Consider the following 15,262-nt stretch of genomic DNA (forward strand, 5'->3'; position numbering starts at 1 on the left):
TTTGCTGGATTTGTGGACCTCTAATACTGTATATAAAATTTGAAGTGTTACTAGTTTGCTTTCAGGCAAGTCTCTTGCATGCTGTACTACATCCTTAAAGGGAGTTTGGCAACATGGTTGATGTAGTAAGCATGTAGGTGATCTTTGTGTAAAGTTTTGTGTTTGAGGTCAAGCTGAAACAAAAACACTAAAGACATGGATTTGTTTCATAAAATATTTATTTAAGTATGTAACATGTTTTCAGACAAGTGGAGAATATTGTTACGGAATCATTCTTCTGTCATTTGTTCTCAGTAGATGTAACTGTTCAACTAAGGCTATTAGAAAATGTGCTTACTTCCAATACTATATTTTATTACTCAGAATATGATCAGAGAAGGGAAGTATAATGTTAAAAATAATCCATGACCCAAAGAATGTCTTCATTTGCACTATCCTTCAAAATAGAGGAAGGTTAATAATTGTATATTTTTAAAAATTACATTTGTAAGAGTTAATCCTGAGCCGGGCGTGGTGGCTCACGCCTGTAATCCCAGCACTTGGGAGGCTGAGGCAGGAGGATCATTGCGAGTTCAAGACTAGCCTGGGCTACAAAGTGAGCTCAAGGCCAGCTGGAACTGCAACTGCATAGCAAGACTCTGTCTCAAAAAGACCAAAAAAAAAAAGAGTTAATCTTGAAATGGTAGCAGCCACTGTCCATAACCTAGTCTACATATTGGGGGCAATTTAATAACAACATTAAAGTTGTATCTCTAATCACATACTTTAAAATTTCTTACATATATTCTGAAGAATAAAAATATTTTTATGATGAAATGAAATATAACTATATTCATGATTTTTCGCATACATGAATTTTGATTTTAAATTTAACCACTTTGCTAGGTGCAACATTAACACACCTGTGGTCTCAGCTACTCAGGAGGCTAGGGCAGGAGAATTGAGAGGTCAAGGCCAACTGAGGCAACTTAGTGAGATTGTGTTTAAAAAAAAAAAAATGAAACTTAACTCCTTGAATGTCTATGACATCAGGAAGAGCACATGATTTCCATATGTGGGTAATTTTTGCGTTTGTTGGTAGGAGAGGACAGGACTCAAGGACTTTAGATAGATGTATATAATACAGGTATTTGTGCTGCATAAATTGCTTGGAAAATGCTACTATTTATGTAACATAAGAGTATCCTGCTTTATGGAATTTTGGATTAGATAGTCATCTTATATAATGACCCCTTAAAATAATTAAGAACATTTAAAATAAATTATGAAGATTGACTATATTTTCAGGAAAGCAGTGACTGTATACAGCACAAGAAAATTTAATCTTGGGTAATTCTAGTGTAGAACAAAGTACACCTTTATTTAAATTTCCATGTAGCAAATCTGACTGCTAAATGGTGCCCTGTATTTCATAGTATTTATTCTCTATAATAACTGCTCAAGTGCAGCTAGCATCTAGATTTAGACTATATCGAATTTAGTTTTAGATACTGTATTGTTCATTATTACAATATGCTACCATAAGTAGTAGCATTAATTATAATATTTTGTTAAAATAAGTATGAGAAAATATTATTTCATGAAGATAGCTTTCCAAACTGTCTTCTCTGTACCTTTAAGTGAAGAAGTTAATTATATACCATTACCAGGTGAAGTTTGAAATAGTTGTTCTCTCGATTAGATGTAGATATTTTTGTTTTTTTGTTTTCAAGATTGAAATAAAATATATTATTTGTACTTAATGTGTTACATGCATTTTTCTTTAATAGTATTTATGTATTTGACAAATGGTAAATGATTAAAAAGAATCATAATTTTGGATTTGTGCTGGGCGTGGTGGCACATGCCTGTAATCCCAGCACTCAGAAGGTGGAGGCAGAAGGATTGCTGTGTACCAGTCTTGGCTACACAGCAAATTCAAGGCCAGCCTGGACTACATAGTGAGACTCTGTCTTCCCCCCCCCCAAAAAAAAAAAATTGGGGTTTGTTTAATCAACTCTAGATAACTTTCTTGAAAGGAAAATTGAAGGTTATGTAATAGTTTCTCGTTTGATACCTTAGCTAAGATAATGGATCTTGGTGTAGGGAAAGAGGGAACAAGCCCAGATTGTGATAAGAAGTAGATCCTAGGCTTGTACCTTCAAGTTGAAATTTACTGTTGATGGGGGTGCAGGAATTGAACTCAGTGCCTTGCATGTGTTAGGCAAGCACTTTACCACTGAGCTTATTATTTATTTATTCTTTAATCTCAGGTAATTGGGACTTAACACAGAGGACATCATTAAAGGTATTAACTTAAAACTTCCACATTTATATTAGAGTGAGACAGGGAAGACAGGCCTGATGCTCCCCAAGAAGTACTTCTTAATTTTCTTCTGTGGCTTCCTCAGACACCTTGCAACCAGCCCACTACATCAGGCACCCCACCGCTGCTCTGGGAGATATTTCCCTCAGCTGCAGCATGTTTAATCGTGGACCTATCAGCCTCTCTTGATGATTCTACCCCTCTGTAGCTTTCGTCATTCCGGTCTGCAGAGACCCCCAACCTATGAGCAGTCTGCCGCTGTACACACACGAGCCCTCCTTTTTTCCTGTGAAGCATCCTCCACATACCTTTAGCGGGTGCAGCCAGTGTGCTGCAGCATCAGTGCTGCAGCAGGAGTCCTAATCAAGCGTCTGTCAGATGCTTTGTTCTTCCCTCTTAGTGATTTATATCCTGAGTAGAGCATGCTGAGCTGGTCCAGTAGGAGCTGGTAATACAAAGGTTGCTGGCAACACCAAAAAAAGGCCCCTCATGCTGAAAGTGGCCACCACTTGGTGCTCATAATACTCAGGGTAGCTGGCAGCAAATGACAGCAATGAAGAGTAGGTGGGTGCCACCGTCTCTGGTAGCTTAAGAGTTCCGGAGAACTGCCGATAGTTGCTGGCCCTGAGCAGCAAGGAGGGTCACTGGCATTCAAAGCCAGGGCTATTAATACCAAGAGAGCTACGCTTTGCCAATTTGAAACTTCTGTATGAATTGAGCAGAAGTTTCAGTTGATTTGGAAGCCAGTGTGGGAACTGTCTCTTTAGAAGGCCCAGAAAAACAGGGCAGACAGTGGTGACAGAGGCTCAGGAAGAAGCCTAGTTTGATTTCTGTCTTCTATGAGACCCAGAATTCATGTGAGCCAGTGACAAGAGGATCTTTGATTTTACTTTAAGCACTATATTCATCAAACAATATTTAAACATTTCAGATAGTTAAGGAGAACTTGGGTTTTATTAGTCTTCAAGAAATATCAGTAGGGCACAGTGGTGCATGTCTGTAATCCCAGAACTCAGGAGGCTGAGGCAGGAGAATTGCCATGAATTTGAGGTCAGCCTGAGCTGCCTAGTGAATTCAAGGATGGCCTGACTGTATAGTGAGACCCTGTCTCAAAAAAAAAAACAAAAAAAAAAAAACCAAAAAAAAAACCTAATGGCTTTGACTTCGGAATTAGGTAAATTATGTTCAAGTCTTTTCAGAGACAGAACATCTTTATGAATTTACAGAATCTGCCTCATATCATTAAATTGTACCTCGGAAGCTTAAAGTGTTAGTTTACATTGCAACCTCTGACTTGCAGGCTTGGTTTAGGTGCAAACAATGTTCTGGTTTTAACTGAGCACTCTGATGAATGATGAAGACCCCACTCAGCACATAGCTTTCTTGCCCTCCTTGTCTTTTCCTTTTCTTTATTTTTAAAAAGTTTTTATTTTGTGGACTGAGAATTGAACTCAAGACCTTGTGCTTGCCAGGCAGGCGCTGTGCCACTGAGCTACATCCCCAGCTTGTCCTTTCCTTTTCTTAAAATGCTCATTGCACCCGAGTCCCCCAGGATGACTTTTTGAAGAACTTTAAGGTTGAGCCTGTGCATCTTGCAAGATGCTGGCCCTTGAATAAACCTCTACTACCCATCACCTGAATATTGGCCTTCCAGCAGTGGGCAGCCTGGACCCTAATCTAGCAACATTTGTATGATTTTTGCATCTTTTTAGTAAATAACAGACTAGTTTTGTTGGGGTTGTGGGATGTTTAGTTTCGGAAGAATCCACTAAATTGTTTTCCAGAGTGGCTGTACCATTTTGTATTCCCAGTAGCAATGTATGAAGAGTTCTATTTCTGCACCTTCACCAGCACTTGATATGTCAACTTTTACAACTTTGCTATTCTCATCACTAAGACTAAGTCATTCTAATCAGCCCTCAGCTGAAGACAGGGCATCCCTTGGCACATTGTGTAAGTTCTGTCTCTGTGCAGGTCTGTCTTACTCAGTGCTTTGCGAATTTATTTGTACTGTTCTTCCTGAATTCTCAGTTTTTCCTCTCCTTAAGGAGAATCTGACTGTGTTTGGATTCTTCTTTCCTGCATTGTGGCTTTGAAACAACAAAGTCAACTGGGGCCATGGTAAGGGCTCAGCTCATTTAGTTTCTCTCAAGGATCACGGTTCTGTGCTGCTTTTGTCCCATGCATGAAAACCGTTATTTTATTTGTTTTGTCCTGCTTTTTTATTGTTTAAGGTGGAGGAGAGGTGTGTGAGTTTTTTCCAATTGCCATTGAAAAATGATTACAAAGTTGGTGGGTTAAAATACCACTTATAAAAAATAAAAGGGGCTGGGGATGTAGCCCTGTGCCATCTCCCATGCTGAAGCAAACAAACCCAAAATTCTCCGTTTCTGGAGTTCAAAAATCTGCAATCAGTTCCAGTGGCTGAAATCAAGGTGCTGGCACAGCTGGGGTTGCTCTGGAGCTGTGTGAAGGTAAGAATGCGTTTCCCACTCCTTCCAGCTGCTGGAGCTGCGTTCTTTGCATTCCTTGGCTAACGGCCCTGCTTGCCATTCCAAAGCCAGAGTGCAACGTCTAGCTTCAGCCATCACGTTGTCTTCTGTGGTCAAATCTCTCCGCTAAGGACACTTGTAGTTACATTTATTGTCCATTGTATAATCCAGGATAGTCTATGTTAGTCAACTTTCCGTCTCTGTGACAAAATACCTGAGACAAAGGAGGAAAGGATTTTGGCTTATGCTTTTATTCTGTGGTCGCTTGGCCCCATTACTTTGGACCTGAGTCAAGGTTGAACATCATTCTAGAGAGTGTATTACAGGAAAGCTTCTCACTTTATGGTAGCTGGGAAGCAGGGAGAAAGAGGGAGGGAGGGAGAGAGGGGCCAGGGTCCCAATACCCCATTCAAAGGGAGGCTGTAGTGACCCCAATTTCTCCAACTGAAGTTTTCCACCATCTCCTGGGGACCAAACCTTTGGCACATGAGCTTTTGAGGGGAATTTTTTAAAAATGTGAGAGCTGGCAGTATAGCTCAGTGGCAACTGTGCTTAGCAACTTAAGGTCCCAGCACCAAAGCAATACCAAAAGAAAGTGTGTTTTTTTTAATTGAGATCAAATCAATTTGAATTGTAATCAAATCAGTGTGGCTTTCGTAGTACAAATCCTGCCAGGCCTATGCTGAAACTGTATCTCTGCAGTGATCTCGTATTAGCTTTCTGCTAGGTATCCTGGCAGTGTTATCAGGATTGATTTTTATCTTTTTGACTTGTGAATTAAAAAACAGCCAATTACCATGAATTTCAGCCCCAAGCACCTGTGAGGTCAGGGTCATGGCTGTAAAGGTAAGAGCAGACCCTCCATGACCTTTTACTAGAATTTTTTCTGAGGAAAACTAGCTTTCTCAGTGTCTTCTGCTGATTAAATCATTATCCCCAATCTTCTGACCTCACACAACCTTATAACTGAAGTCCCTTGCTTACTGAGATGGATATACATTCCCACTCCATTCCTATTTTCCATTCCAGTTTCTATTCCTCTATTCCAATTTCCGATTTTTGAACTTTCATAGCATTCAAGTCCTAATTCCCTGTTCATTCCATGATTACAGCTAACCAAATGGACCTGAGTGTTGCCTGATCTCTGCTTTATTTCATGAGGTCTAAGCTTACACAGATTCTTAATGCTGTGTGTCAGTTTTACTACCCTAGTCAGCTTCTTTTTGTTTTTGTTTTTTGTTTTATTTTTGAGACAGGGTCTTGCTATGTATTTTAGGCTGGCCTTGAACTCACCATGTAGCCCAGGCTGGCCTTGAGCTTGCAGTGATCCCTCTGCCTGCACCTCCCAAGTGCTGGTATTACAGGCGTGCACCACTATGCCCGACCTTGTCCTGAGTTTCTTAATATGTCAGACTTCCAGTTTGTCAGCTTGCTTCAATGAACTATAAGCCAAGTAGGTAACAGAGAGAAGTCTGCTAACAAGATGGAAGTCACAGTCTTACAGTCTAATCACAGAAGCTACATCTCTTAAATGTTGACATATTCTATTGGTTGTGAGCATGCCACATGAAAGAAACGGATTATACAATGTTGTAAAAACCATAAAGTGGGGCTTTGGGGCCCACTTAGAGACTGCTTACCACAGTGACATCCATCTGCTACTAGTTACTTCTTCCTCTCCCATGTTTCATTCCTCAACTCATCGTAATCACTGCTGTACTGCAACTACTTCCAGTGACTTCACATTGCCAAATCCATGGCCAATTCCCAGTCAATGGTCTCAAACTATTTGAACAGGATTTAGCACAGTTAGTCATTCTCTCCCTTAAAAAAAACATGATCAAGAGATGGAGTGAGACTGGGTGTGGTGGTGCACGTCTGTAATCCCAGCACCAGGGAGGCTGAGGCAGAAGGATTGCTGTGGGTTTGAGGCAGCCTTGGCTACATAGTGAGTTCAAAAGCCAGCCTGAACTACATAGCAAGACCCTGCCTCAAACAAACAAACAAACAAACAAACAAATGGAGTGGGGGAGGGAGAGGAAGCGAAGTGTTATGTACATGTATCAACTCCCCATGATGAATGTAAACATTATGTACTGCAACTATTTTTAATAAAACTTTAAAAAATAAAAAAATCTTGAAAAATCCAGATGTACACAAAAGTGGGGAGAGTACTTTACCACTCTCATGTGCTTGTCATCTACTTTTAATAGTTGTCAACATCGGAGGCTGGGGATTTAGCTCAGGGGCACAACACCTGCCTGGCAAGCACAAGGTCTTGAGTTCGATTCCTGGTACCAGAAAAAAAACAAAAACCAAAAAAAAAACCAACATCTTTCTCTACTTGTTTAATACTTGTTTCAGAAATTACCACCAGTCATCCCTTCTTTTTGTTTCTAATTTGTTTACTTTTTTGCTGAAGTATTTAAAACCAAATTTTAAAAGACATTTGATATTTCATTCCTAATTATTTCATTATGCTTTAGAGTTTTTCTTATATAATCACAGAGTCATTTTCATACCATTATGGTGAAATTATACCCAGATTTATGATCTTGTAGGACCTGTTTTGAATTTGTGATTTTATTTATTTGGTTTTTTTGGTGGTGGTGCTGGAAATTGAACTCAGGGCCTCACACATGCTAAGCAAGTGGTCTACCACTGAGTTACATTCTCAGCTCTGAAATAAATATCTCTTAAGACTTAATGCAAGCTGTGTCTGCTGGCAGACATTGGTAATCCCAGCTACTTGGGAGTGTGAGGCAGGAGGATTGCAAGTCCCAGGCCAGACTGGGCAACTGTGTGAGATTCTGTCTAAAAATAAAAAAAGAAAAAGTGCCATGCATATAGCCCAGTGTGTCTTGCCTAGCAGTCTTGCCTAGCTGTGTGAGACCCTGGGTTCAGTCCCTGGAAAAGAAAGGGTGGGGAGAAAAGACAAGGAGGAGAAGGAAGGAGAAAAAGAGGAGGAGCCGGAGGAGGAAGAGGAGGAGACAACTTAATACAGGCCAAGTAGATTTCCCTAATTTTCTCAAAAAATGGAATTTGTTTATTTGGCTTCTTGACTTAGCCATCAGAAATTTATTTTCTCACAATTCTGGAGGCAAGAAATCCAAGGTCAGAGTGGCAGTATGATCAGTGCTAGAGAAGACTCTCCCTGGCTTGCAGATGGCCCTGAGTCCTTACATGGTGGGGAGCAGTTCTGAGATTCTTTAAGATCTCTTCATCTTCCATTTACTTTTTAAGGAAACCAGATCAGTGGTCCTGCAGAATGTTTTGATTGCTTCCTTGCAGTGTTTTATTTGTTCTTCTGTCCACTGTAGTTCCTATGGTCTAGAAGTTAGACTGATAGACACTTAATCACTGAAATGATTAATTTCAGTGCTTTGACAAGAACATGCCATAAGTAATGTTAATGTACTTCATATTATTTCATCATTTTAAGAGCCATATAGTTTCAGACTGTCTCATTTTACTAATACTTAAATTGTTCAGGAGGTGACAGACTAATTCCATTATTGTAGAATTTCTTTCTTTCTTTCTTTCTTTCTTTCTTTTTTTTTTTTTTTGTCTTTTTGAGACAGGGTCTCACTATGCAGTTCAGGCTGGCCTTGAGCTCACTTTGCAGTCCAGGCTGGTCTCAAACTCACAGTGATCCTCCTGCCTCAGCCTCCTGAGTGCTGGGATTACAGACGTGCGTCACCACGCCTGGCAGAAATTTCTAATCAATGTTTCATCTAATGAGTTTTAGTATCTATTGATGACCATGCCTTAGAATTGCATCGTGGTAGTTTTCTTTCTTTAGCAGGTGTGACCTGGTTGGAGGAGGTGAGTTACTGGTGGCCTGACCTGGAAGGGTGATCTTCGCCCTGGATCCTTCTCTCTCATGCTTTGCTTCCTGGCTTCCGTGGGTTGAACAGCTTTCCCCTGCCATGCCCTTTCACCCTCCCATTTCTGCCTTGGAGCCAGGCAACCATGCCTGGGCTGAAGCTGTGAGCAAAATAAACCTCTCCTCCTTTAAGTTGTGGATGTTGGGTATTTGGTCCCAGTGATGGGAAATTGACTAATACATACCATAGTAACACAATAGTTAAGAGAACAAAAGCTGTGCTGGAGATATAGCTCAGTGGTAGAGAGCTTGCCCAGCACATATAAAGGCCTGGATTTCATCCTGTTGTACTCAGGGTTTACAAGGGAATAGATTTAACACAGGACACATAATTTATAGGACTATTTTAGAATATTCTCCCAAACAGTCAAATGCAAAAGAATGCAGAAGATCTGTCCACATATTAGAGACCCACAAAATCTAGCTGAGGGCCTGGATCCCACAGCAGTGTCCCACACGAATACAGCTGAAGACCTAGAGCCATGGCAATGTCCTCCATGAATCCAACTGGAGGCCAAGAGCCCACAACAATGTCTCGTGAAAATCTGTATCAAGGATCTGCACTGGGAAAGCCTAGTGCAGTGGTGGAAGCTAGAAAGTCTGTGCCAGTGGGATGGAGGATCTATGCCAGCAGGCTGAGGGATCTGCACTGGAGCCAGGAAGTGATGCTCAAGGTGAGGACCAGAGCTCCCCTGAAGAGAACAGCATCCAGCCTCAGTGACATCGAGCACCTGAGTGCCTCCGATGATGGGAATAGCTGAATTCATATCAGGAAAGCCAGCGTGACAAGCTTCTCCAGGAGGATCAACAGCACAACATCTTCCCCTCCAATTCTCTTTTTATGCTGTTAGCAACAATCCTCAGGTGGGCCTTCCACACTCAGCACCATGCTGATTCAGCTCACCTGGGTGTTGCAAGTTGCCCACCACACATCCCCAGAACCAAAACAACCACCGCCCTCACAAACAAATAAATAAGCAAACAATTCTTATTAAGAAAACTTTAGACTTTAAGATGGGTACAAAACCCTCCGTAGGATCTCATGAATGGATACAACATAAAACACCTGTATAAGAAGTGCACACATGGATATTAGACAGTTCAAAGGTGAGCTCTAGGAAAACCTTGTGATTGACTAACCAAATGCATGTTTTTAGCCCAACAGACTTTTTAAAACCCCCTTCTTGTCTCCCTCTATCATCGAGCTTGGAAACCCAAGCTTGCTTTCTCAGTCTTCTTTCTACCTGTAGGTGGTCATGTGACACAGTTCTGATGAATGACACATACTCAAAATCTTTTGCAGGCAGTTTTTAAGGACAACTCGCTTGATAAGCTGACATTGGTGGTTCTCCTTTTCCCCTCCCTTGAGTTTGGATATAATTTCTGGAGTTGTTGACTTCTCTTACAACTGATCCAATGCCATTAACCACCTACCTCCCACTTTTATAAAGTAACAAAAATTGTATATTTAATTAAGCCACTGTTAGTTGGGTTATTCTGTTATTTGCAGAAGGCATTCCTAACATGTATCATTGCAAAATGTTGATGATTCCTATCTTACAAAGTGTTATGAAGATTCAATATATCAAATGTCTAACATTTGCCTACACAGTTTTTAAGCCCTCTGTCCATTCTATCTCCTGGGTCCACTTAGCTATCTTTGGGAAGAAATTATAGTTTGATGATGCATCTTATTAGAGGTCAGACCCATGTACAGTATTCTAATAGCAAAGTTTTATATAAAGTTATAATGGATAACATTTTCTAGTAGGCTCCATACTCTTAATTTGTCATGCTCAATACTTTTGTTGACTTCTTTGCCTAGGAGAGTTTACTGCTCCTGAATCTCCCAGAAAGAGTCTACAAGTGTGTAAACCTATTTTAATTATTTCCCTCTGGGTTCATTAAATACTACTTGCCCACATGAATATTCCCCTGCCACTTTTCTATAAGCTCACAGAGCCCGGCATTTCCTACTATTTATCTTTGTTAGTTTAGCTGCTGCCTAAAAGTTGGACCAGGTGCTCAGAAAGAGGTAAAACTAGCAACAGCAAACTATGGGTGTGATTGAAGAACCCTGGATGGGGAGCCCTGTCCTGAAATGTGAACTTGATTTCAGGATCACTCTTCTGTCTGATGTTTGGACACTTACTGTACTTAAAAAGTCTCTATAAAATGCACATATGCCTGGTAGACTTCAAAGCTTATTAGACTATGGATGAATGGTTACACTTTGGTGGCCAGTAGTTAAGAAAAATAGAGAGAAAGCCAAAGTGGGAATGGGGACTGCCCGAACCGAAGCATAACTTCAGCTGAGGGAAGTGGAGACTTACGGGAGGTACACCCAAATAATATGTCTACATAATATTTTACTTTTTGGACCTGAAATATACAAGAAAGTACTGAAGTTCGATGAATTACTTTTCTTACTGTTTGCCTATTCTGTCTTTCAGATGACTCAGACAGGCATATCTCAGGTGTGGCAGGTTTGGATCCAGACCATTGCAATATAGTGAATATTGTAATAAAGTAAGCCCCATGAATTTGTTTGGTTTCCAAGTGCATATAAAAGCTATGCTTATATTACTGAAGTATATATAACACCTACTGAAGTGTACAATAACATTATGCACTGCTTTATTGACTATGCAGTATTCTAAATAAACCTTTTTTTCTTTTTTTTGTCTTTTTGAGGCAGGGTCTCGCTATACAGTTCAGGCTGGCCTTGAGCTCACTTTGTAGTCCAGGCTGGTCTCGAACTCACAACAATCCTCCTGCCTCAGCCTCCCGAATGCTGGGATTACAGGTGTGCGCCACCATGCCGGGCAATAAACCCTTTGTTGACATTTCAACAGTGTCCTAGCATCTTAACTGGGAGTAGATTTTATCCGCAAAATCAACTTTCTTTGCTTATTCATGAGAAGCAACTCCTCATCTACTAAAATTTTATCATGAGATCACAGGACCTTTGGTCACACCTTCAGGCTCCACTTGTAATTTTAGTTCACTTGCTATTTTGATCACAACTTCATTTTTCTCCTCCACTGATGTCTTGAATTCTTCAAAGTCACCTATGAAGCTTTCAACCAACTTCTTTCAAATTCCCATTAATCTTGATATTTTGACCCTCCTTGGATCATGAAGGTTTTTAATGATGTTAAGAGACCAAATTTCAACAAACCTAGTCTTTAAGATCTCAACTGGCTTCATTTGCAATTCTAGACTTGGCAATAGTCTTGACCAAAAATGATTCAGGATGACCTGCCTGGTGTAATGCATGAGTAGGTTTATATTTATAGCCAGAGACAGGAAGTAATATACAGAAAATGAAAGTGAGGCACAGAGATAGCCTGACTGATTATATCTTATTTTATTATCAATTATCTTTGCCAGCTTTTCTGGACAACTTTCTATAACTTCGACATAAGCACTGGCTGCTGTACCTTGGACTTTTATTTTTGGAGACAGCTTCTTTCCTCAGACTTTCCTCTGCTAGCTTCAGGCTTTTGTTCAGCAGCTTCCTCCCCTCTCTCAGCCTTCAGAGAATGGAAGAGTTAGGGTCTTTCTCTGGATTAGGTTTGCTTCAAGAGAATATTGTGGCTGGTTTGAATTTCTACCTGGGTCACTAAAACTTTCTCCATATCAGCAATAAAACTGCTTTACTTCTCTATAATTTGTTTACTGGCATAGCATTTTAAATTTCCTTTAAGAGCTTTAAGAACTTTTCCTTTGCATTGACAACTTGATTCTTTGGCACAAGAGGCTTAATTTTTAGCCTATCTTGGGTTTCTTTCTGTCTTTCTTTCTTTCTTTCTCTCTCTCTCTCTCTCTCTCTCTCTCTCTCTCTCTCTCTCTGTCTCTCTCTGTCTCTCTCTCTTTCCTTTTTTCCTTTCTTTCCTGCAGATCAAATCCAATATCCAGTGGTGCTCTACCACTGAGCTATATCCTCAGCCCTTTTCAACTTTTTTTTTAAATTTTGAGACAGGGTCTTGATATATTGTCCAGACTGGCCTTGAGTTTGTGATTCTCCTGCCTCAGCCTTCCGAGTAGGTGGGATTACAGGCATGCGCAATCATGCTGGGCCTCTGTTGGCTTCTGACAGGACTTCCTCACTAAACTTAATCAATTTTAGTTTTTGATTTAAAGTAAGAGATATGAAACTGTCTATTTTGCTTGAGCACTTAGAGCCCATTGTGTAGGGCAGTGATGGTGAAACTTTTAGAGACTGAGGGCCCAAACTGCAACCCCAAAACCACTTATTTATTGCAAAGTACCAACACTGCAATTAAACCTGAATATTGAGATTTTAGGTAAGAAAAAACAACTGTTATCCAATGCTCGGCTGCTGGGGCAGCTTGACTTATGTGCCCACAGAGAGGGCTCTGTGCCCCCGTGGGGTGCATGTGCCATAGGCTCAACACCACTGGTGTAGGGTATTAATCTCCCAATATTGTTGTGTCTTATGGAATAGGGAAGCCTGCGGAGGTGGAGAGAGATGTGGGAAAGTCTGGTCAGTTGAGCAGTCAAAAACAGAAACACTAAGTTTGACATCGTATATGGGAAAGTTTATGGTGCCTTTCAAAACAATAGTAATAGCAACATCAACGATCACAGAGCACTACAACAGATACAATAATATTGAGACAATTCAAAGCCAAGTGTGGTGGTGCACACTTGTAATCTCAGCACTCTGAGTGAATGAGGCAGGAGGATCACAAGTTTGAACCCAGCCTGGGCAATTCAGTGAAACCTTGTCTCAAAATACAAAGGGCTGAGGATATAACTCAGTGCCAAGGGACTGGGCTCAATCCCCACTACCATAAGAAAAAAAGAAAGAAGGGAAAACTTTTGAAATTTTGTGAGAATAATGAAAAGGTGACATAGAAACTCAAAATGAGCACGTGCTGTTGGAAAAATGGCTGATAGACATGCTTGATGAGGAGATCACCAGTAACTGCCATGTGTGGGGAAAAAAGCAAAGCAAAAAAAAAATAATAATAATAATAATGTCTGCAAAGCACGATAAAGTGAAGGGCAAGAAGATAGGGCAGATCTGTAATTCACATAGGATGCTAAAGCTGATCTTAAACCTTTGATGGACCTTTAGAGTTTAAGGACTCCTCCTTCCTAAGTAATGATTGATTTCTTACCTCTTTCCAGTTAAACCAGGTTATGGCTAAATTACCAATTGCCTGGAAATTCAAGTTTTGTATTGATTTTGTAGAAAGTCTTTCAAAGGTTTAAAAAAATCTTAACTTGAGGCTGTGGGGATGGGGTAGCTTAGTGCCTACCATGTGGGAGGCTCTGGAATAGATTCCCAGGACTGCAAAGCTCAGTAAAAACCCCAGCAAAATTTAAAAATTTTCCCCCTTAAATTTGGTTTTTACTTTTTTTAAAGAACGTGTTGCTTGCTTTGTACTCATAATGGATGCACTCAGGCCTACTGCTTTTGTATCAAATTATATTATTGTCATTGTTATTGCTATTTGTTTCTGAAGTAAAGGCATCACACACCTGTTCCATTAAGAAAACCATCCTTACAACACAGGATGGTTTTTTATTTTTAAGGAGGACCTAGAACACTTAGCCGCTATTTAGGTGCTGAATGGCAGAGCTACATCTCCATTTTATGTCATGAATTCATAGGAAATTAATTCCAGCAACTCAAGCGTCTTCACATTAGGTCTCACAAAAGTGTGCTTCTCTGAGCAAGGCAGGCTGGTGCTTCGGTTGAACCTGGGTACCTTTTTCTTTGGCTTCCTTCTTTTTCTGATCACTTTCCTTGACAGGTTTCAGAAAGCCATTTCAACTCTTCGAGCGTTTAATATGCTCGATATGCACATTAATCATCTTGGCAAGTATTTTGCCCTTAACTTGCTTGTTTACAACGAGACGCTTCCAGTTTCACCATAGTAACATTTGCGTGGCACTCCTTTTTGAACAGTATCCGTTCCCTTGATGTCTACATTATGACGCTTTTTGCAAATTTCCATGTATGTGGCTGAAGGAGCAACCCCATGTTTTCTAAAACGCCTAGAGAACATATACCGGGTTCCCTTTCTCTTTCTCTTCCCGTTAGTCATTTTGGCAAATTACTGGAAGATGTCGGTTCTGGCGGGAAGGAAAAATGTTATTATTACCGAGTGCTGATGATCTAACCCAGGTCCATCCAAACCTGCATGCTTGAACACATGCTCTACCACTGAACTACACCCGCAGTTCCCATTAGTTTTTTTTTTAAACGACAAATTGAAAACATGCTAAACTCAAACTCACCAAAACCACACCACTTAGATTTGAAGAGACAGAATAAGTGAAAAGAGCTGTAGGAAGCAATCTGCTATGAAGGCACTATACACAGGTACTGCACTCGCTGGTTGCTTCAGGTCGAGCCGCGCAGGGAGAGAGCGATGACAAGGGAAAGACTACGGAGGGCAGCCAGCTGCATCCCGCGGGGCCCAGGGCTGCGCCAGGGACACCGGTTCTAGCGCCCCTACGTGGGCGGCCCGGTAGAAGTGCGTGGCCAATCGGAGGAGGGCGGGAGTGGGCGCGGCTCCGGGGCGGGGGTCGGAGGCGGGG

At 40.8% G+C, this 15,262-nt stretch overlaps 1 long non-coding RNA gene across 1 annotated transcript; it reads right to left on the reverse strand.

Annotated features, from left to right (window-relative positions):
• Positions 1-14,200: 14,200 nt before the first annotated feature.
• On the reverse strand, positions 14,201-15,165 carry LOC102016791. Its single transcript, XR_001232715.1, has 2 exons — positions 14,960-15,165; positions 14,201-14,794 (listed from the first exon to the last, which is right to left on the reverse strand). It is a non-coding gene; the product is annotated as an uncharacterized LOC102016791 (long non-coding RNA).
• Between the last annotated feature and the right edge of the window lie 97 nt (positions 15,166-15,262).

The sequence above is a fragment of the Chinchilla lanigera genome, unplaced genomic scaffold (genome assembly GCF_000276665.1).
Source record: "Chinchilla lanigera isolate Chin_1 unplaced genomic scaffold, ChiLan1.0 scaffold00009, whole genome shotgun sequence".
NCBI classification, from domain to species: Eukaryota; Metazoa; Chordata; class Mammalia; order Rodentia; family Chinchillidae; genus Chinchilla; species Chinchilla lanigera.